At 42.4% G+C, this 24,878-nt stretch overlaps 1 protein-coding gene and 1 pseudogene across 1 annotated transcript in view; both read left to right on the forward strand.

Moving 5' to 3' along the window:
• Positions 1–24,878, forward strand: part of LOC126068252 (ral guanine nucleotide dissociation stimulator-like) — a 469,734-nt gene that overhangs the window by 272,360 nt on the left and 172,496 nt on the right. The gene's annotated exons all lie outside the window — the stretch shown is intronic.
• On the forward strand, positions 19,940–21,065 carry LOC126068333 (cellular tumor antigen p53-like; annotated as a pseudogene).

Consider the following 24,878-nt stretch of genomic DNA (forward strand, 5'->3'; position numbering starts at 1 on the left):
GTTGTATGGTAGTTCCATTTCTAACTGTTTAAGATAACGCCAGATAGATTTCCAAAGTGGTTGTACCATTTTATGTTCCCACCAGCAGTGTATAAGAGTTCCAATCTCTCTGCAGCCTCTCCAACATTTATTATTTTGTGTTTTTTGGATTAATGCCAGCCTTGCTGGTGTGAGATGGAATCTCATCTTAGTTTTAATTTGCATTTCTCTAATGGCTAATGATCGGGAGCATTTTCTCATGTATCTGTTGGCTGCCTGAATAGCTTCTTTAGTGAAATGTGTGTTCATATCCTTTGCCCACTTTTTGATTGGGTTATTTGTCTTTTTGTGGTTGAGTTTTGACAGAATCACGTAGATTTTAGAGATCAGGCGCTGGTCGGAGATGTCATAGCTGAAAATTCTTTCCCAGTCTGTAGGTGGTCTTTTTACTCTTTTGGAGAAGTCTTTAGATGAGCATAGGTGTTTGATTTTTAGGAGCTCCCAGTTATCGGGTTTCTCTTCATCATTTTTGGTAATGTTTTGTATTCTGTTTATGCCTTGTATTAGGGCTCCTAGGGTTGTCCCAATTTTTTCTTCCATGATCTTTATCGTTTTAGTCTTTATGTTTAGGTCTTTGATCCACTTGGAGTTAGTTTTTGTGCGTGGTGTGAGGTATGGGTCCTGTTTCATTTTTTTGCAAATGAATATCCAGTTATGCCAGCACCATTTGTTAAAAAGATTACCTTTTCCCCAATTAATTGACACTGCTCCTTTGTCAAATATCAGCTGCTCATACGTGGATGGATTTATGTCTGGGTTCTCAATTCTGTTCCATTGGTCTATGTGCCTGTTGTTGTACCAGTACCAGGCTGTTTTGACTACTGTGGCTGTGTAATAGGTTCTGAAGTCAGGTAAGGTGAGGCCTCCTACTTTCTTCTTCTTTTTCAGTAGTGCTTTGCTTATCCGGGGCTTCTTTCCCTTCCATATGAAATTGGTGATTTGTTTCTCTATCCCCTTAAAATATGACATGGGAATTTGGATCGGAAGTGCGTTAAATGTATAGATGGCTTTTGGTAGAACAGACATTTTTACTGTTAAGTCTTCCTATCCATGAGCAAGGTATGTTTTTCCACTTAAGTATATCCTTTTGAATTTCTTGTAGTAGAGCTTTGTAGTTTTCTTTGTATAGGTCTTTTACATCCTTGGTAAGATTTATTCCTAAGTATCTTATCTCCTTGGGGGCTACTGTGAATGGTATTGATTTGGTGATTTCCTCTTCGGTGTTCTTTTTGTTGATGTAGAGGAATCCAAGTGATTTTTGTATGTTTATTTTATAACCTGAGACTCTGCCAAACTCTTCTATCAGTTTCAGTAGTTTTCTGGAGGATTCCTTAGGGTTTTCTGTGTATAAGATCATGTCATCTGCAAATAGTGATAACTTTACTTCCTCCTTGCCAATCCGGATACCTTTTATTTCTTGGTCTAGCCTAATTGCCCTGGCTAGGACTTCCAGCACGATGTTGAATAAGAGTGGTGATAAGGGGCATCCTTGTCTGGTTCCCGTTCTCAAGGGAAATGCTTTCAGGTTCTCTCCATTTAGAGTGATATTGGCTGTTGGCTTTGCATAGATGCCCTTTATTATGTTGAGGAATTTTCCTTCAATTCCTATTTTGGTAAGAGTTTTTACCATAAATGGGTGTTGGACTTCGTCAAATGCCTTTTCTGCATCAATTGATAAGATCATGTGGTTTTTGTCTTTTGTTTTATTTCTGTGATGGATTACGTTAATGGTTTTTCTGATATTAAACCAGCCTTGCATACCTGGTATAAATCCCACTTGATCATGGTGAATTATTTTTTTGATGTGTTGTTGGATTCTATTGGCTAGAATTTTGTTGAGGATTTTTGCATCTATGTTCATGAGGGATATAGGTCTATAATTTTCTTTTTTTGTAATGTCTTTACCTGGTTTTGGTATCAGGGAGATGGTGGCTTCATAGAATGAGTTGGGTAGTATTCCGTCATTTTCTATGCTTTGGAATACTTTCAGAAGTAGTGGTGTTAACTCTTTTCTGAAAGTTTGGTAGAACTCTGCAGTGAAGCCGTCCGGGCCAGGGCTTTTTTTTGTTGGGAGTTTTTTGATTACCGTTTCAATCTCTTTTTTTGTTATGGGTCTATTTAGTTGTTCTACTTCTGAATGTGTTAGTTTAGGTAGGTAGTGTTTTTCCAGGAATTCATCCATTTCTTCTAGGTTTGCAAATTTGTTAGAGTACAATTTTTCATAACAATCTGAAATGATTCTTTTAATTTCATTTGGTTCTGTTGTGATGTGGTCCTTCTCGTTTCTTATTCGGGTTATTTGTTTCCTTTCCTGTATTGCTTTAGTCAGTCTAGCCAATGGTTTATCAATTTTGTTAATTTTTCCCAAGAACCAGCTTTTCTCTTTGTTAATTCTTTCAATTGTTTTTCTGTTCTCTAATTCATTTAGTTCAGCTCTAATTTTTATTATTTGTTTTCTTCTGGTGCCTGATGGATTCTTTTGTTGCTCAGTTTCTATTTGTTCAAGTTGTAGGGACAGTTCTCTGATTTTGGCTCTTTCTTCTTTTTGTATGTGTGCATTTATCCATATAAATTGGCCTCTGAGCACTGCTTTTGCTGTGTCCCAGAGGTTTTGATAGGAAGTATTTTCATTCTCGTTGCTTTCTAAGAATTTCCTTATTCCCTCCTTGATGTCTTCTATAACCCAGTCTTTTTTCAGGAGGGTATTGTTCATTTTCCAAGTATTTGATTTCTTTTCCTTAGTTTTTCTGTTATTGATCTCTAGTTTTATTGCCTTGTGGTCTGAGAAGATGCTTTGTAGTATTTCGATGTTTTGGACTCTGCAAAGGTTTGTTTTATGACCTAATATGTGGTCTATTCTAGAGAATGTTCCATGTGCGCTAGAAAAAAAAGTATATTTTGCAGCAGTTGGGTGGAGAGTTCTGTATAAGTCAATGAGGTCAAGTTGGTTGATTGTTGTAATTAGATCTTCCGTGTCTCTATTGAGCTTCTTACTGGATGTTCTGTCCTTCTCCGAAAGTGGTGTGTTGAAGTCTCCTACTATAATTGTGGAGGTATCTATCTCACGTTTCAATTCTGTCAAAATTTGATTTATGTATCTTGCAGCCCTGTCATTGGGTGCATAAATATTTAATATGGTTATGTCTTCCTGATCAATTGTCCCTTTTATCGTTATATAGTATCCTTCTTTATCCTTTGTGGTGGATTTAAGTCTAAAGTCTATTTTGTCAGAAATTAATATTGCTACTCCTCTTCTTTTTTGCTTATTGTTTGCTTGATATATTTTTTTCCATCCTTTGAGTTTTAGTTTGTTTGTGTCTCTAAGTCTAAGGTGTGTCTCTTGTAGGCAGCATATAGATGGATCGTGTTTCTTTATCCAGTTTGTGACTCTCTGTCTCTTTATTGGTGCATTTAGTCCATTTAGATTCAGCGTAATTATAGATAAATAAGTTTTTAGTGCTGTCATTTTGATGCCTTTTTATGTGTGTTGTTGACAATTTCATTTTTCCATATACTTTTTTGTGCTGAGGCGTTTTTCTTAGTAAATTGTGAGATCCTCATTTTCATAGTGTTTGACTTTATGTTAGTTGAGTTGTTACGTTTTTCTTGGCTTTTATCTTGAGTTATAGAGTTGTTATACCTTTTTGTGGTTACCTTATTATTTACCCCTATTTTTCTAAGTAAAAACCTAACTTGTATTGTTCTATATCGCCTTGTATCACACTCCATATGGCAGTTCAATGCCTCCTGTATTTAGTCCCTCTTTTTGATTATTGTGATCTTTTACCTATTGACTTCCATGATTCCCTGTTATGTGTATTTTTTTTTAATTAATCTTAATTTGTTTTTTTTTGTGATTTCCCTATTTGAGTTGATATCAGGACGTTCTGTTTTGTGACCTTGTGTTGTGCTGATATCTGATATTATTGGTTCTCTGACCAAACAATATCCTTTAGTATTTCTTGTAGCTTTGGTTTGGTTTTTGCAAATTCTCTAAACTTGTGTTTGTCTGTAAATATCTTAATTTCGCCTTCATATTTCAGAGAGAGTTTTGCTGGATATATGATCCTTGGCTGGCAGTTTTTCTCCTTCAGTGCTCTGTATATGTCGTCCCATTCCCTTCTTGCCTGCATGGTTTCTGCTGAGTAGTCTGAACTTCTTCTTATTGATTCTCCCTTGAAGGAAACCTTTCTTTTCTCCCTGGCTGCTTTTAAAATTTTCTGTTTATCTTTGGTTTATGGCGAGTTTGATGATAATATGTCTTGGTGTTTTTCTTTTGGGATCAATCTTAAATGGGGTTTGATGAACATCTTGGATAGATATCCTTTCGTCTTTCATGATGTCAGGGAAGTTTTCTGTCAGGAGTTCTTCAACTATTTTCTCTGTGTTTTCTGTCCCCCCTCCCTGTTCTGGGACTCCAATCACCCGCAGGTTATCCTTCTTGATAGAGTCCCACATGATTCTTAGGGTTTCTTCATTTTTTTAAATTTTCTCTGATTTTTTTTTCAGCTATGTTGGTGTTGATTCCCTGGTCCTCCAGATGTCCCGGTCTGCATTCTAATTGCTCGAGTCTGCTCCTCTGACTTCCTATTGCGTTGTCTAATTCTGTAATTTTATTGTTAATCTTTTGGATTTCTACATGCTGTCTCTACATGGATTCTTGCAACTTATTAATTTTTCCACTATGTTCTTGAATAATCTTTTTGAGTTCTTCAACAGTTTTATTAGTGTGTTCCTTGGCTTTTTCTGCAGTTTGCCTTATTTCATTTGTGATGTCTTGAAGCATTCTGTAAATTAGTTTTTTATATTCTGCATCTGGCAATTCCAGGATTGTGTCTTCATTTGGGAAAGATTTTGATTCTTTTGTTTGGGGGCTTGGAGAAGCTGTCATGGTCTGCTTCTTTAAGTGGTTTGATATGGATTGTTGTCTCCGAGCCATCACTGGGAAACTAGTTTTTCCAGAAAATCCGCTTAAAAAAAATGCAGTCTGATCCCTATCAGAGTTCTCCCTCTGGCTCAGGCTATTTGGATGTTAATGAAGCCGCCTGGGGAGGGTGGGGGAGGGAACAGAGAGATAGGAGTGTAGCACCTCAGAATATAGCCAGAGTTGCTTGTCTTGCTTGGAATGACTATTATATCTGAGATTCCCGCGGGCGCGTGGCCTATGTGTGCTGGCTGTGTGGAGATTGCCCCCGGGGGGTCTGGCCCACTGGAGTCAAGGTCAGATCCTATGCTTCCAGCCCCACGCCCAGCGTCAAGGCTCCCCTACTGGGAGGGTGCACTCTCAACTCTAAAATCAGTCGCTGCCTCCCGGGGACTTCTCGTCCCTCCAGCCGCGTTTTCGTGCCACCCCCGCGAACCAGTTTGGCCGCCTTCCGGGGTTAGTTCAGATGGGTGGAGCAGCTCCCCGTGCTTATGCCGTGACCGAGAGTCCCGGCTGCGATGCTGTTCTCCCCGTTCCAATACCAGTCACTGCCTCCCAGGGACTTCTCCTACCGGCTGCGTCCCACGCCGCCCGCGTGACCGGGCTGGTCCCCTTCCCGGGATTAGTTCAGGGGGGTGGAGCAACTCTCCGTGTTTATGCCGTACCTGCGTCCAGTCGAAATCCCTGCGGGACGGTTCCCCGGCTGGGATGCTGCTCTTCCTGCTCCAAGACCAGTCACTGCCTCCCGGGGACTTCTCCTACTGGCTGCGTCCCATGCCGCCCGCGGAACTGCCTGGTCCCCCTCCCGGGGTTAGTTCAGGGGGGTGGAGAAGCTCTCTGTGCTTGTGCCGTACCTGACTGGTACGCTGGCTCCAGGCTCTGAAAACAATCGCTGCTTCCCCGTATTAGTTCGTTCTGTCTCTAAATCTGTGTTTGTTGTTCAGGGTTCATAGATTGTTATGTATGTGATCGATTCACTTGTTTTTCCGTGTCTTTGTTGTAAGAGGGATCCAAGGTAGCGTCTGCCTAGTCCGCCATCTTGGCTCCGCCCCTCTGCCTAGATTTTATTAGTTGTAAATTTCTCTTCAAGGAGTCTGATTTGAGTTCAAGCTATAGAAGCTGGAGAGCTGGGAAAGAGATGTGGTATCTTTTCTACCCCTTCTTCCCAGACTTCCACCTGGACTCTCAGAAGGGTACACCAAACAGTGACTTTCTCCTTCTGGCCTCAGAAATCTTCAGCACAAATGAGAGCTCAAAGCCAGCCTTGGCCATAATTAATGTTCCCAATGCCAATGCCTGATTCACTGTTGTCAGGTGCCATCAGATTCCCAGGTCTTTCTCCCATGGAGCCACTGGGAAGGTTCAAATTGCCAACCTTATGGTTAGCAGCCAAGTGCTTAACAATTGTGCCACCAGGGCTCCTTACCTGAATCACTAGGAACTGTAAAGAGATGAATAAATGGACACGTGACCACCAGTGACAAAGGATAAAGTGGAACTGGCAGAACCATGTGCTTTGCTAATGCTATTATCCACGAAACCTGGAATCCTCAACTCTCTGGCAAGCTGTTTCTTTTCTAGAAAAAGTAATTAATGAAAGAATAGTTAAGGAAAGTGATCCACGGAGAAGGAGGATGGTGGTTGAGGGAATGTGAGCTGGCAGAGCTAACAACCTGATAGGGTACAGGAAAAAGGCAATCAGACCTGGTTCCATTCTGGACAACACACCTCAGGAAGGTCCAACAACCCCTTCCTGGTCCTAGGAAAATCACACGTCGTACAAAGAAGTCTCTAATAATGCCTGAGATATTTCAATGCACATAATGAATTCCATCCTATCACCCAAAACCTAATGGTTTTCTCTTCACAATTACTGACTAGCATGGTGTCTATGAGTTGAATCAATAGATGCTTTGGGAACTTTTCACAGGCAGGGCATCCCGTTGCAGTAACTTCGAGAGGCTGGAGAGACAAGAGTCCCTATGACTTGGCAAAGTCAGAGTAACAATGGCAGCCACTGCCCCTTCCTAACCCTGGAGTAGGGAGTGTGGCAGCCTTCAAACACATGTCTTCACAACTCATCAGCTCTGCTGCTTTTCACCACACACTCACTTCTGCATGCTGGACCATGATCAATCAATCACCAACTGCCAGAGACAAAAAAAAATGAGTGAATGCATTAGGCGAAAAGACCCACGACTTCAAGTACTAGGTCACTGCTCGAATGTATTTGTTAGAGCTGGCTAAGCACTTAAGAAATAGACCCAAACAAATATAATGTCTCAAGCTCTATAAAAGTTTACTTCTGGCTCCTGTACACATATCGGACAGGTGACAGGCCCGTCACTGTGGTGGGCTTTCTCAATGCAGTGATCCAGGTACCCAGGCTGACAGCAGTCTTGCCATCTCTAAACAATTTCTAAGATTGCTCTGGGGTAAGGCGGGGCCAAGATGGTGGAGTAGTTAGATGCTTCCAGCAATCCCTATTACAACAAAGACCAAAAAAAAAAAAAAAAAAAAACAAGTGAAACGTTTATATATATGAGAAGGTAGGAGCCCTGAACATCACAGGCAAAGTTCAGAAATCAGACTGAGCTGAGCGGCAGGGGGAGGGAGAGATGGTTCAGAAGCGGCAAGGAGTTGCCAGACCTGACTCGGCAGGAACCAGCGCCACTCAGGCACAATTCCCCAGAACAACCACAGCAGAGCTGGTGGTAATGTACGGGATGCGGGTTCCTCAGGGAGAGACAGCAGGCCGCACAGTCTACTCACATCTCCCCAACCAGAGAAGAATAGCACTCTTGGCAAAAGCTAAGTACTTGCATTTATTTTACCACACAGCCAGCCTCCAAGCCGGCTTCAGTGGCTGTCGATTTCGCTGGGCCTGAGATAGGACCTGCTGCGTACTCTGAGCCATTCCCCTGGCCTTGGGAGAAAAGATAATGTGCCAGCTCCACTAAGCTGGGAGGCTCAGGACAGAAGCAGGTCCTGTTCAGGCAGACTTCGAACACCTTTAACTCCTGCAGAGACTTGTGTGGGCCCATTTCAGATTAGGCCCTTGTTGGTAGACTGCAAATGTATCTGCTCGAAATGTGATTACAACTGTTTCAGCTGTGTGGTGGAGAGGTAGGTTTTTGATGTTTGACACTGCTTTGCCTATTAAACAGGGTCCTCACCTACCCACATCAGGGGCCTGAGGACTGGTGGCTCCACCCACATCACCTAGCCAACCACAACAGGGGTCCAACTGGTGCCTACCAGTCCTTACAACTGAAAGCACTGGGTCCCCATGGTCCAGCTGCAGAACTGAACCACCTTTGCGTTCTAGGGAACAGGAACATACTTTCCTCACAGACACTCAGGGGACAGTTGACAACCCCCTGCCTTGTTCAGAGCATGACTCCCTGCTGCAACCAGATACCTGTGGGTACACCAATCTCCCCTGTGCCTCGAAGACCAAGGATGCTCTGGGGAGTCCTCTCCTTTCAAGCCAGTTAGCAGTGGAAAACACAATGGAGGAGCTTGCATGGGAGTTATCTTGTTCAGTTTGTCTCTTTTCCCTAGAAATGGATCACAGTACTTCCTACTTCCACTCACATTATGCTGGCTAGAACTCAGCCACTAGTTGGCTAGAACTATCCACATGGACTGCTAGGCAGCCAGGAGTCTCTGTTGTACAAGGCTGAATCCAGCCCAATCAGGAAGAGAGCATTAGGTTTGTTGTTGTTGTTGTTAGGTGCCATCAGTTCTAACTCACAGACACCCTGTGTACAACAGAATGAAACACTGCCTGGTTCTGTGCCATCCTCACAATAGTTGCTATGTTAAAGCCCACTGTTTCAGTCACTGTGTCAATCCGTCTGATTGAGGGTTTTCCTCTTTTTGGGTGACCCTCTATTTTTCCGAGCATGATGTTCTTCACTGCCTGGACCCTCCTGATCACGCGTCCAAAGTACGTGACATGAAGTTTTGCTATCCTCACATCTAATGAGCGTCCTGGCTGCATAAGGTTTAGAGCAAGAAATTTTGGATAAGATACAAGCACTGCAACCCTGACTTAGTTACTTAACAACTCTGAGTCTTGATTTCCTCATCTGTAAAATACCCTGCCTTCCTCTGAGGGTCACTATTGTCAGTATTGTCAGGTGTTGGTGAACTGGTTCCAACTCATCGCGACCATATTAGGAGACTCAGAATGAGACAGAGCAGCAGTTCTCAGACTCCCTGTGCGTGCACATCACCTCAGCATCTTGGTAAAATGTAGATTCTAACTCAGGAGGACACGGTGAGGTCTGAGATTGTGCTTTTCTGGGAAGTTCCCAGGTGATGTCAATGCTGCTGGCCTCAGAGGAACAGAAGAGAGAGTAAAAAGGGATAGTTAGAGAATAGTTTTGTAAACCACAAAGTGATTTATAGAAATAAAGAATAATTTTCCTGGTCCTCACTTTAACTGATTATAAATGAATCCCCAACTAGCCAGCAGTTCTAGGATGTGTTTAGTATGAGCATCAGATAGAATTTGACAGTCACAGGGTTTGGAGAATAGGAAGAATTTAAGGAGTTACTATCCACCACCACCGCCCCCCCTGCTTATTTTTAAGACAAGAAATCAAATTCAGAGAAATCACTGATGCCCCAAAATCTCTCAGTAACTTAGTGGTGTGGTAGGACTAGAATGCAAACATTTGATTTTTTTTCTGTCATTAAATAAACTCAATGATAACCTTCTAAGGAAAAGGTACTTTTATGCTTCACTAAAGCTAGAACAAATATGATTCTGGTCCATACCCAAAAAGGTCCCAGAAGGTGAAATTCACCAAGAAAGGCCACTAGGGTACTAAATACAGGCAAGCTGTCACATGGTACACATCAAGGGATTTTTCAGGAAAATGATCTTCAAGATGCAGTGAGCCCTAACAAAGTTACGTCCCATGTATCCAAAATATCATGTAAACACAAATTTCCTTCTTTTTACTTTCTGGCAAAAATCAGAATTTTGTTTCCAATGTATACAAACTCTAGTCATTCCTATTCAGGGATAATTAGAAAAAGAGACAGCTTGGGGTAGCAAACAGAAAAAGGAAATAAATGAGTTCCCTGAAGAACAACAGTGGTTTCTGTGGCGAGCCATGAAGACAAAAAAATCTAAAGCTTTTTTTCTTTTTTGTATTCCTGACATGTAAATTATCCTGCATCTGAGATGATGGTGGGTCCTAGGTGCTTAGAGAAGAACATCAGATGTAGGATCACTGACATGAAAGACAAGAGTCAAAAACTCCCAAGTCATAAATCAGAAAGGCACAGAATATCTGGAAACCAAATCGCAGTTGTCATCTCCAACAAAGCAAAGTGAATTTGAACATGTCTTGGTGAAATCAGGTAGGAGTACAACTGGGCCAATGAGCAACATCATGATAAAAGGAGAAAAGGTTGAAGTTGTCAAGGATTTCATTTTACTTGGATCCACAATCAACAGCCATGGAAGCAGCAGTCAAGAAATCAAAAGATGCATTGCACTGGGTAAATCTGCTGCAAAGGACGTCTTCAAAGTGTTGAAGAGCAAAGATGTCACCCTTGAAGACTAAGGTGCGTCTGACCCAAGCCACGGTATTTTCTATCACATCATCTGCATGTGAAAGCTGGACAATGAATAAGACCAAAGAAGAACTGACGCCTTTGACTGGTGGTGTTGGCGAAGAATACTGAATATACCATGGACTGCCAAAAGAATGAACGAATCTGTCTTAGAAGAAGTACAGCCAGAATGCACCTTAGAAGCAAGGATGGCGAGACTGCATCTCACATACTTTGGAGATGTTGTCAGGAGGGATCAGTCCCTAGAGAAGGACATCATGCTTGAGAGTACAGGGTCAGCAGAAAATAGGTAGAACCTCAATGAGGTGGATTGACACAGTGGCTGAAACAATGAGCTCAAGCATAACAACGACTGTAAGGATGGCTAAGGACCAGGCAGTATTCCGTTCTGTTGTGCACAGGGTCGTTATGAGTCAGAACTAACTCAACAGCACCTAACAACAACAACTTATTGAGCAAGGAATGGTAAATGAAAATCAATACTTGCATGAAAAAAGCCAAACTCATTGCCGTCAAGTCGATTCTGACTCATAGCAACCCTACAGGACAGAGTAGAACTGCCCCATTGAGTATCCAAGGAGCGCATGGCAGATTCAAACTGCCAACCTCTTGGTTAGCAGCTGTAGCACTTAACCACTGTACCACCAGGGTTTCCAATACTCGCATATTCATTATTAATTTAAGATGAGTAAATATGAGTATCTTCATTTAGTGAGCAATTTTAAGTATTTTTAATAAAGATTAAAATACTACTAGGAATTTCCATACCCCACCTCACAACCCTCTTCCACCAGAAGGCCTTTGACTCCTCAATCAAGAATTCTCCCATGGGAGGCGGAGCCTAGATGGCGGACTAGGCAGACGCTACCTCGGATCCCTCTTACAACAAATACACGGAAAAACAAGTGAATCGATCACATACATAACAATCTACGAACCCTGAACAACAAACACAGATTTAGAGACGGAGAACGAACTAATACGGGGAAGCAGCAATTGTTTCCAGAGCCTGGAGCCAGCCTACCAGTCAGGTACGGCACAAGCACAGAGAGCTGCTCCACCCCCCTGAACTAACCCTGGGAGGGAGACAAGCCGGTTCGGCGGGTGGCGTGGGACGCAGCCAGTAGGAGAAGTCCCCGGGAGGCAGTGACTGGTCTTGGAGCAGGAAGAGCAGCATCCCAGCCGGGGAACCGTCTCTTCGGGATTTGGACTGGACACAGGTACGGCATAAACACGGAGAGCTGCTCCACCCCCCTGAACTAACCCCGGGAAGGGGCCCAGCCGGGTCGCGCGGGCGGCGTGGGACTCAGCCGATAAGAGAAGTCCTTGGGAGGCAGCGACTGGTATTGGAGCGGGGAGAACAGCGTCCCAGCCGGGACACTCGGTCACGGCACAAGCACGGGGACCTGCTCCACCCATCTGAACTAACCCCGGGAGGGGGCCAAACTGGTTCGCGGGGGTGGCACGGCCACGCAGCTGGAGGGACGAGAAGTCCCCGGGAGGCAGCGACTGATTTTGGAGTCGAGAGTGCACCGTCCCAGTAGGGGAGCCTTGACGCTGGGCGTGGGGCTGGAAGCGGAGGATCTGACCGTGACTCCAGCAGACCAGACCCCCCGGGGGCAATCTCCACACAGCCAGCACACATAGGCCACGCGCCCGCGGGAATCTCAGATATAATAGTCATTCCAAGCAAGACAAGCAACTCTGGCTATACTCTGAGGTGCTACTCTCCTATCTCTCTGTTCCCTCCCCCACCCTCCCCAGGCGGCTTCATTAACATCCAAATAGCCTGAGCCAGAGGGAGAACTCTGATAGGGATCTGACTGCATTTTTTTTTTAGCGGATTTTCTGGAAAAACTAGTTTCCCAGTGATGGCTCGCAGACAACAATCCATATCAAACCACTTAAAGAAGCAGACCGTGACAGCTTCTCCAACCCCCCAAACAAAAGAATGAAATTTTTTCCGAAATGAAGATACAATCCTGGAATTATCAGATACAGAATATAAAAGACTAATTTACAGAATGCTTAAAGATATCACAAATGAAATTAGGATAACTGCAGAAAAAGCCAAGGAACACACTGATAAAACTGTTGAAGAACTCAAAAAGATTATTCAAGAACATAGTGGAAAAATTAATAAGTTGCAAGAATCCAGAGAGACAACATGTAGAAATCCAAAAGATTAACAATAAAATTACAGAATTAGACAATGCAATAGGAAGTCAGAGGAGCAGACTCGAGCAATTAGAATGCAGACTGGGACATCTGGAGGACCAGGGAATCAACACCAACATAGCTGAAAAAAAATCAGAGAAAAGAATCAAAAAAAATGAAGAAACCCTAAGAATTACGTGGGACTCTATCAAGAAGGATAACCTGAGGATGATTGGAGTCCCAGAACAGGGAGGGGAGACAGAAAACACAGAGAAAATAGTTGAAGAAGTCCTGACAGAAAACTTCCCTGACATCATGAAAGACGAAAGGATATCTATCCAAGATGCTCATCGAACCCCATTTAAGATTGATCCCAAAAGAAAAACACCAAGACATATTATCATCAAACTCACCAAAACGAAAGATAAACAGAAAATTTTAAAAGCAGCCAGGGAGAAAAGAAAGGTTTCCTTTAAGGGAGAATCAATAAGAATAAGTTCAGACTACGCAGCAGAAACCATGCAGGCAAGAAGGGAATGGGACGACATATACAGAACACTGAAGGAGAAAAACTGCCAGCCAAGGATCATATATCCAGCAAAACTCTCTCTGAAATATGAAGGCGAAATTAAGATATTTACAGACAAACACAAGTTTAGAGAATTTGCAAAAACCAAACCAAAGCTACAAGAAATACTAAAGGATATTGTTTGGTCAGAGAACCAATAATATCAGATATCAGCACAACACAAGGTCACAAAACAGAACATCCTGATATCAACTCAAATAGGGAAATCACAAAAAAAAACAAATTAAGATTAATTTAAAAAAAATACACATAACAGGGAATCATGGAAGTCAATAGGTAAAAGATCACAATAATCAAAAAGAGGAACTAAATACAGGAGGCATTGAACTGCCATATGGAGAGTGATACAAGGCGATATAGAACAATACAAGTTAGGTTTTTACTTAGAAAAATAGGGGTAAATAATAAGGTAACCACAAAAAGGTATAACAACTCTATAACTCCAGATAAAAGCCAAGAAAAACGTAACGACTCAACTAACATAAAGTCAAACACTATGAAAATGAGGATCTCACAATTTACTAAGAAAAACGCCTCAGCACAAAAACGTATGCGGAAAAATGAAATTGTCAACAACACACATAAAAAGGCATCAAAATGACAACACTAAACACTTATTTATGTATAATTACCCTGAATGTAAATGGACTAAATGCACCAATAAAGAGACAGAGAGTCACAGACTGGATAAAGAAACACGATCCATTTATATGCTGCCTACAAGAGACACACCTTAGACTTAGAGACACAAACAAACTAAAACTCAAAGGATGGAAAAAGATATATCAAGCAAACAATAAGCAAAAAAGAAGAGGAGTAGCAATATTAATTTCTGACAAAATAGACTTTAGACTTAAATCCACCACAAAGGATAAAGAAGGATACTATATAACGATAAAAGGGACAATTGATCAGGAAGACATAACCATATTAAATATTTATGCACCCAATGACAGGGCTGCAAGATGCATAAATCAAATTTTAACAGAATTGAAAAGTGAGATAGATACCTCCACAATTATAGTAGGAGACTTCAACACACCACTTTCGGAGAAGGACAGGACATCCAGTAAGAAGCTCAATAGAGACACGGAAGACCTAATTACAACAATCAACCAACTTGACCTCATTGACTTATACAGAACTCTCCACCCAACTGCTGCAAAATATACTTTTTTTTCTAGCGCACATGGAACATTCTCTAGAATAGACCTCATATTAGGTCATAAAACAAACCTTTGCAGAGTCCAAAACATCGAAATACTACAAAGCATCTTCTCAGACCACAAGGCAATAAAACTAGAGATCAATAACAGAAAAACTAAGGAAAAGAAATCAAATACTTGGAAAATGAACAATACCCTTCTGAAAAAAGACTGGGTTATAGAAGACATCAAGGAGGGAATAAGGAAATTCATAGAAAGCAATGAGAATGAAAATACTTCCTATCAAAACCTCTGGGACACAGCAAAAGCTGTGTTCAGAGGCCAATTTATATGGATAAATGCACACATACAAAAAGAAGAAAGAGCCAAAATCAGAGAACTGTCCCTACAACTTGAACAAATAGAAAGTGAGCAACAAAAGAATCCATCAGGCTCCAGAAGGAAACAAATAATAAAAATTAGAGCTGAACTAAATAAATTAGAGAACAGAAAAACAATTGAAAGAATTAACAAAGAGAAAAGCTGGTTCTTGGAAAAAATTAACAAAATTGATAAACCATTGGCTAGACTGACTAAAGCAATACAGGAAAGGAAACAACCCGAATAAGAAACGAGAAGGACCACATCACAACAGAACCAAATGAAATTAAAAGAATCACTTCAGATTGTTATGAAAAATTGTACTCTAACAAATTTGCAAACTTAGAAGAAATGGATGAATTCCTGGAAAAACACTACCTACCTAAACTAACACATTCAGAAGTAGAACAACTAAATAGACCCATAACAAAAAAAGAGATTGAAACGGTAATCAAAAAACTCCCAACAAAAAAAAGCCCTGGCCCGGACGGCTTCACTGCAGAGTTCTACCAAACTTTCAGAGAAGAGTTAACACCACTACTTCTGAAAGTATTTCAAAGCATAGAAAATGATGGAATCCTACCCAACTCATTCTATGAAGCCACCATCTCCCTGATACCAAAATCAGGTAAAGACATTACAAAAAAAGAAAATTATAGACCTATATCCCTCATGAACATAGATGCAAAAATCCTCAACAAAATTCTAGCCAATAGAATCCAACAACACATCAAAAAAATAATTCACCATGATCAAGTGGGATTTATACCAGGTATGCAAGGCTGGTTTAATATCAGAAAAACCATTAATGTAATCCATCACATAAATAAAACAAAAGACAAAAACCATGTGATCTTATCAATTGATGCAGAAAAGGCTTTTGACAAAGTCCAACACCCATTTATGATAAAAACTCTCACCAAAATAGGAATTGAAGGAAAATTCCTCAACATAATAAAGGGCATCTATGCAAAGCCAACAGCCAATATCACTCTAAATGGAGAGAACCTCAAAGCATTTCCCTTGAGAACAGGAACCAGACAAGGATGCCCTTTATCACCGCTCTTATTCAACATCGTGCTGGAAGTCCTAGCCAGGGCAATTAGGCTAGACAAAGAAATAAAAGGTATCCGGATTGGCAAGGAAGAAGTAAAGTTATCACTATTTGCAGATGACATGATTATATACACAGAAAACCCTAAGGAATCCTCCAGAAAACTACTGAAACTAATAGAAGAGTTTGGAAGAGTCTCAGGTTATAAAATAAACATACAAAAATCACTTGGATTCCTCTACATCAACAAAAGGAACACCGAAGAGGAAATAACCAAATCAATACCTTTCACAGTAGCCCCCAAGAAGATAAGATACTTAGGAATAAATCTTACCAAGGATGTAAAAGACCTATAGAAAGAAAACTACAAAGCTTTACTACAAGAAATTCAAAAGGACATACTTAAGTGGAAAAACATACCTTGCTCATGGATAGGAAGACTTAACATAGTAAAAATGTCTATTCTACCAAAAGCCATCTATACATTTAACGCACTTCCGATCCAAATTCCAATGTCATATTTTAAGGGGATAGAGAAACAAATCACCAATTTCATATGGAAGGGAAAGAAGCCCCGGATAAGCAAAGCACTACTGAAAAAGAAGAAGAAAGTGGGAGGCCTCACTTCACCTGACTTCAGAACCTATTACACAGCCACAGTAGTCAAAACAGCCTGGTACTGGTACAACAACAGGCACATAGACCAATGGAACAGAATTGAGAACCCAGACATAGATCCATCCACGTATGAGCAGCTGATATTTGACAAAGGAGCAGTGTCAATTAATTGGGGAAAAGATAGCCTTTTTAACAAATGGTGCTGGCATAACTGGATATCCATTTGCAAAAAAATGAAACAGGACCCATACCTCACACCATGCACAAAAACTAACTCCAAGTGGATCAAAGACCTAAACATAAAGACTTAAACGATAAAGATCATGGAAGAAAAAATTGGGACAACCCTAGGAGCCCTAATACAAGGTATAAACAGAATACAAAACATTACCAAAAATGATGAAGAGAAACCTGATAATTGGGAGCTCCTAAAAATCAAACACCTATGCTCATCTAAAGACTTCTCCAAAAGAGTAAAAAGACCACCTACAGATTGGGAAAGAATTTTCAGCTATGACATCTCCAACCAGCGCCTGATCTCTAAAATCTACATGATTCTGTCAAAACTCAACCACAAAAAGACAAACAACCCAATCAAGAAGTGGGCAAAGGATATGAACACACATTTCACTAAAGAAGCTATTCAGGCAGCCAACAGATACACGAGAAAATACTCTCGATCATTAGCCATTAGAGAAATGCAAATTAAAACTAGGATGAGATTCCATCTCACACCAGCAAGGCTGGCATTAATCCAAAAAACACAAAATAATAAATGTTGGAGAGACTGCGGAGAGATTGGAACTCTCATACACTGCTGGTGGGAATGTAAAATGGTACAACCACTTTGGAAATGTATCTGGCGTTATCTTAAACAGTTAGAAATAGAACTACCATACAACCCAGAAATCCCACTCCTCGGAATATACCCTAGAGATACAAGAGCCTTCATACAAACAGATATATGCACACCCATGTTTATTGCAGCTCTGTTTACAATAGCATAAAGTTGGAAGCAACCAAGGTGTCCATCAACTGATGAATGAGTAAATAAATTGTGGTATATTCACACAATGGAATACTACGCATCGATAAAGAACAGTGACGAATCTCTGAAACATTTCATAACATGGAGGAACCTGGAAGCCATTATGCTGAGCGAAATTAGTCAGAGGCAAAAGGACAAATATTGTATAAGACCACTATTATAAGATCTTGAGAAATAGTAAACCTGAGAAGAACACATACTTTTGTGGTTACGAGGGGGGGAGGGAGGGAGGGTGGGAGAGGGTTTTTTATTGATTAATCAGTAGATAAGAACTGCTTTAGGTGAAGGGAAAGACAACACTCAATACATGGAAGGTCAGCTCAATTGGACTGGACCAAAGGCAGAGAAGTTTCCGGGATAAAATGAATGCTTCAAAGGTCAGCGGAGCAAGCACGGGGGTCTGGGGAACATGGTTTGCGGGGACTTCTAAGTCAATTGGCAAAATAATTCTAGTATGAAATCATTCTGCATCCCACTTTGAAATGTGGCGTCTGGGGTCTTAAATGCTAACAAGCGGCCATCTAAGATGCATCAATTGGTCTCAACCCACCTGGAGCAAAGGAAAATGAAGAACACCAAGGCCACACGACAACTAAGAGCCCAAGAGACAGAAAGGGCCACATGAACCAGAGACCTACATCATCCTGAGACCAGAAGAACTAGTTGGTGCCTGGCCACAATCGATGACTGCCCTGACAGAGAGCACAGCAGAGGACCCCTGAGGGAGCAGGAGATCAGTGGGATACAGACCCCAAATTCTCATAAAAAGACCAGACTTAATGGTCTGACTGAGACTAGAGGAATCCCGGCGGCCATGCTCCCCAGACCTTCTGTTGGCACAGGACAGGAACCATCCCCGAAGACAACTCATCAGACATGAAAGGGACTGGTCAGCGGGTGGGAGAGAGACGCTGATGAAGAGTGAGCTAATTATATCAGGTGGACACTGGAGATTGTGTTGGCAACTCTTGTCTGGAGGGGGGATGGGAGGATATAGAGAGAGGGAAGCCGGCAAAATTGTCAAGAAAGGAGAGACTGAAAGGGCTGACTCAAGAGGGGGAGAGCAAGTGGGAGTAGGGAGTGAGAAGTATGTAAACTTATATGTGACAGACTGATTGGATTTGTAAACGTTCACTTGAAGCTTAATAAAAGTTATTAAAAAAAAAAAAATTCTCCCATGCTGGGGGTTTTCCAGAATCTACTGCAGACTGGAGCGTTATTAGTCTTCTTTGTACCGTTGGCTTCTCTGGCAGTCTGTTGAAGCCAAGGGCTCCCTCCTCAGAATGATGTGTTAAACGCAGGATGAAACACATAGCATTAAAAAGGAAGCCATGTGGAGAAATTAGAATCCTGGTGCGTTGCTGGTGGACTGTAAAACGGCGGTCACTGTGGAAAACAGTTTGACAGTTTCTCAAAACGTTCAACATGGAATTACCATATGACCCAGCAATTCCACTCCTAGGTATATACCCAAAATATCTGAAAGCAGGCACTCAAACAGATACTTGCAGACAAATTTTCAAGGCAGCATTATTCACAACAGCCAAAAGACAGAAACAACCCAAGTGTCCACCAACGGATGATAAACAGAACCTGGAACATACACATGATGGACTATTATTATTCGGCCATTAGGAAAAATGACGTTCAGATACATGCTACCACATGGATGACCCCTGAAAATATTAGCCCTTAGGGAGTTCATGAACTTCAATTTAAGAACAAGTGACTGGGGAAGGACTCTTCTGGGATGGTCAAAGTTTTTTCTTACAGGAAACAGACAGTGCGCAGAAAAGTTTTAAAAACCCAAAGATGCACAGAAAAATCCTGCTCGGGATCAGTCAGGGAAGAAAAGAATGAGCTGCAAAGAGAAGTCTAACCTTGACTTTCTCCCCAAACCCAACGCTATTCATGACGTGCCTTTAAAATCCTACATTAAGGAATTACCCAGAGAATTTGCTTGGCCCCAGCCCTGCAGACAAAACATGTTTTATGTCCTGATGGCAGGTGAAGGGAGGCAGCACTGAGAACTGGAAGATCCAGATGAGATCCAAGCTTCAGTCTTAGTCCCCTTGTTTTCTGCCATTAACTAGCCCTGTTAGCTTGGTCAGGTCACCTAGTTTCTGAATTGAAACTTCCTGGCTATAAAATGAAAAGTTTGAATTAAACCATCTCTGGAATTCTTTCTAGCTATGACTTTGTGATTCTAAGATAATGCATAACTATCTGGAAGAAATGTTAACGAGTCAAAAGCCCGAAGCCACCATCCTGGGCACAGCTAGCTGCTGGGCTCTGGGGGCACCTTCCTTCTGGACTTGGAGAGTCCTTCCCAAGAAGGTTACACACTTCCCTGAGGTTCCGTAGCCAGACTGCCTTCCCTGGAGCTGCAATGGAGGAGCCTCAGTCAGATCTGAGCATTGAGCTCCCTCTGAGTCAAGAGACATTTTCATACTTGGGGAAACTCCTTTCTGAGAAGCTGGTTCTATCCCCCTCACTGTCCCCAGCAGCGGAGGCAGTAGTCAATCTGCTACTCCCAGAAGATGCTGCAGACTGGCTAGAAAGCCAAGCTGGGGCTCAAGGAATATCAGAAGCCCCTACACTAGCCACCTCCTGGACGCTGTCATCCTCTGTCTCTTCTCAGAAGACCTACCCAGCACCTATCATTTCTGTCTGGGCTTCTTGCATTCTGGGACAGCCAAGTCCGTCACCTACACGTACTCCCCTGAACTTAACATGCTGTTTTGCCAGCTGGCAAAGGCCTGTCCAGTGCAGCCATGGGTCACCTCAACACCCCCGCCCAGCACCTGTGTTCACACCATGGCCATCTACCAGACGTCAGCATATGATGGAGGTCGTGAAGCACTGCCCCCACCTTGAGTGCCGCTCTGACTATAGCGATTGCTTGGACCCTCCTCAGCACCTCATGCAGTGGGAGGAAACCTGCATGCTGAGTATTTGGAGGACACCATCACTCTATGACATAGTGTGGGGTGCCCTAGGAGCCACCAGAGGTCGGTTCTGACTACCACCATCCACTTCAACTTCATGTGTAACAGCTCCTGCATGGGGCGCATGAACCCATTCTCACCATTATGACAATGGAAGACTCCAATGGTAATCCGCTGGGACACAACAGTTTCAAGGTGCATATTTGTACCTGTCCTGGGAGACACAGATGTACAGAGGAAGACAATTTCCGCAAGAAGTGGGAGCCTTGCCCTGAGCCACCCTCTGGGAGGATCACTAAGCAAACACTGCCCACCAGCACCAGCTCCTCTACGAAGCCAAAGAAGAAGCCACTGGATGAAAAATACTTCACCCTTCAGATCCATGGGCATGAATGTTTCAAGATGTTCCTAAAGCTCAATGAGGCCTTGGAGCTGAAGGATGCCCAGGCTGGGAAGCAGCCAGAGGGGAGCAGGGCTCAATCCAGCCTTCCCAAGTCTAAGAAAAGGCAATCTACCTCCCGCCATAAAAAACTAATGTTCAAGAGAGAGCAGCCTGACTCAGACTGACGTCCTTCACTTCCTGTCCCCCATTTACACACCCTGCCCCTGCCTTCCTTCCCTACCATTTTGAAATTCACATGCTTGAATCCCTGCTTCATACAGGTGTGCCTCCAAAACACTCAGGAACTTTTCACTTACCTTGGTCTGGGCCTCCACTAAAGATGTTGGCCTACACTGGTGTTTTGGGGGGCATGAGGGCAGCTGGGACAATCCAGCTTAGATTTTAAGGTTTTTACTATAAAAAATGCTTGGGAGAGAGAGGATAGCATTCCTGCACGTAAGAATTAGATTTTAAAACCAGTCATAGAACTGGCCATACCTGGGTTGGAAGCCTAGGTCACCAGCAGACTAGCCAGGGAAACTATCTCAAGGTGTTTCACTCCTCCTGACAGCAATGTGCACGTCTGTGAAATGCTGACACCCACCACCTACCTCGTGGGGTTTGACATGAGGTTAATGAAATGATGTGTGTAGGACTCAAAGATCCCAGAGGGCTGCAAGTCACCAGGCTGCTGACCTTAAAACCGTCTTAGATTACATGGTATCTGGGACTTGGCCTCTGGGGAGTGCTGGTCCCCCTGTCCCTGTTGGTTGATGGATTGACTGGGCAGCTGCTTAAGGGAAGGGAGTTTCCAAGTCCCTTTTCTGCTGACCTAGCCACGTCCTGTCTAGCCTCCAGGTAAACCTCAGCACCTAAAAGGAAACCTCGCCCCATCCCACCCCCTGGAGGATTCCAGCTTTTCCGTGGGATCTGCACCCACCACCATGTCTTACTGCCCCCAATGCTCAGAGTCTAAGTTCTTTGCACTCTGGAAGGCACGTTTGCATTCTCACCTGTATCCCTTCTCCTCGCCCCTTTGTATATCCCATTTTTATACCTGTTTCTTATTTTACAATAAAACTTTGCTATCAAAAAAAAAAAAAATACTAATGAGACTTTAAATTTCTTCTCACCCTATGTCATGGATTGTATTGTCACCCCAAAATTGTATTATGTGTACCAACTTGGTTAGGCCAGGATTCCCAGTGTTCTGTGATTGTCCTCCATTTTGTGATTGTAATTTTATGTTAAAGACGGGTAGGGTGGGATTGTAACACCCTTCCCAGGTCACCTCCCTGAGCCAATGTAAAGGGAGTTTCCCTGGGATCTGGCCTGCACCACCTTTTATGTCTCAAGAGATAAAAAGGAAAGGGAAGGAAGCAGAGAGTTGGGGACCTCATACCACCAAGAAAGCAGCACCAGGAGCAGACCGCAACATTTGGATCTGAGGTTCCTGTGCTGAGATGCTCCCAGACCAAGGGAAGACAGATGCATCACAAGGACCTTCCTTCAGGGCCCACAGAGAAAGAAAGCCTTCCCCTGAAACCACCGCCCTGACTTTGGGTTTCTAGTCTACTGGACTGAGAGAGAATAAACTTCTCTTTGTTAAAGCCATCCACTTGTGGTATTTGTTATAGCAGCACTACATGACTAAGACTCCCTACACTCACAGTATGAAAATGCCTTCTAAATGAGAATTTTTCAGAGGCTTCAGAAATACCTACACAAATCACATAGTCAGACAATTTCAGGCTTGGAAGGAATCTTAAGCAACACTTGCCACTTCACCAATCCCAGAGAACAGGCGAGAAAACTGAGGTTCAGAAAAGTGAAGAGAGCTGGGGTCACATAAAGAGGCAATGTTAATAAGCTGCTGTGACTATTGCTATTTAGTACTAGCAGGATCTTTTCCCCAACAATTGTTATATGTACAATTCAGTGACATTGATTACATTGAAAATGTTGTACAACCATTACCACTATCCTTTTCCAAATTATCCCACCACCATTAACAGAAACTCAGTGGCCCCTAAGCACTGACTTCCCCTTTACTCTTCCCTCCCACCCCGGCAATCACTAATAAGCTCTGGTCTCTCTAAAAAAAAAAAATCCGCCTATTTCATGTAAGACGGATCAAACAGTATCTCTCTGTGACTGACTTATTTTGCTCAGCATGATGTTTTCCAGGTTCATCCACCTTATAGCATGTATCAGGATTTCATGGCTGAATAATAGCCCATTGTTATGTATATTCCATTTTCTTTATCCATTCATCTCTTAATGGACATTTTTCTTGTTTTCAAGTTTGGGCTATTGTGAGTTGGGCTGCAATAAACACTGGTATACAGGTTGCTGTTTGCATCCCTGCTTTCAGTTCTTTGGGCCACATGCTTAGGACTGGGACTGCTGGGTCATATGTTCTACATTTAACTTTTCTGAGGAACCACCAAACTTTTCCACAGCGACTATGGCATCTTGCATTCCCACCAGCAATGAACAAGGGTTCCAAGTTCTCCACATCCTTGCCAACACCTCTTCTTTTCCTCTTTTTTTTAATTATACCCATTCTAGTGGGGGTGAGGTGGTATGGCATTGTGGGTTTGATTTTTTTTAATGACTAATAATGTTGAGCTAGCACCAGGAGAATTTTACGATTTGTCATTGGTAATAAAAGAAAGCTCATCAGTTCATTTGAAGAGAGACAGAAATAAACCTCCAATAAGCTGAGCATAGAATACGAACTGCAAGAGGAAGCAGGTGGCTGGGGTACTGGCACCAAAGGCAGTGTACTCTACCTGGGTCAGGGTCAAAGCTGAGGGCCTCATTATACACCGTAACCTCCCCATCAATGGCAACAGCACCCATCTCCCTCAAACGTCATGTCTACAAAAATCCATTTCAAACAACAGCCACCTAGTTATTTCCAAAGAGAGAATGGATGAATGACCCTGGCTCCTAAGGTCAATAAAACCAATGTCCAAGTTTTCGGTTGTGAATAAAATCTCAAAAGGACAGAATTTAAGAAAATCCATACTTCTTAGGAAGTTTCAAGTTTTAGAAGAAACTGATTTGAGAATAACTTTGACCTGCCTTCTGTGTCAGCCCTGAAATATAGTGGCTAATTAACCAACAGTATTTTTACTAATACTCTCATCCCTACCTTCAGGGTATGTGATTATTGAATACTGATCCAATAATGTATATTTCCAGAATCCCACCCATGTGTGTAGACTAGCTTTTAAAAAAAAAAAAAAGCTTTACAAGGAAAGAATTAGAAACCATGAAGTGATGGGGAATTTTGATTGAATTATGATTTCAACTTCACATTCAATTAACCAATTTATTCAAAGTGCTTTCAAACCCTGTATTACGATGCTTAATTAGTAGGTTACATTCTGCCTTCTCCCCCACTACACACACACAACCAGCAAAGTAACCACAACCATCCAACCTTCCAGACGACCTGCCAGTCACAATGGAGGCTCCTGTGGAGGTTATGCATCTCAGGTTGTAGCTTATGCTTGTAATGTGCTCTAGAAACCTTATAGAAAAAGTTTGGCTTTCACAATTATTTTCTTTGAGCTTCTCTTTGACTGAGATCTCACAAAGCCTCTCAAGATCTTCTAGACTAGAGGCTACACACTGCTGGTTTGCCAGCTCTATTATTTCATCTCCTCCAGGAATTCCCAGAGACAGCAGTGCCACCTGCTGGTAGGGAGGGCACAATCTGCTTTCTGGAAAAATTTTTTTTTTTTTTTTTTTTTATGGGTGACAGGAATGGCAGCCTAGATTTCTGTCTTTGGGAGCCTTTCTTTTCTAGTCCACATTGTAAGCATAAGCTACAACCTGAGATGTGTAACCTCCACAGGAGCCTCCACTGTGACTGGCAGGTCGTCTGGAAGCCATGTAAAGCAAAGCCAGGCTGGCCAACGATGAGGCACTTCTGCCTGGAAATGCCTCCTCAATGCTGCAAATGCAAGAGCCTCACTGAATTCAAC

The sequence above is a fragment of the Elephas maximus genome, chromosome 27 (assembly GCF_024166365.1).
Source record: "Elephas maximus indicus isolate mEleMax1 chromosome 27, mEleMax1 primary haplotype, whole genome shotgun sequence".
Taxonomy (NCBI): Eukaryota; Metazoa; Chordata; class Mammalia; order Proboscidea; family Elephantidae; genus Elephas; species Elephas maximus.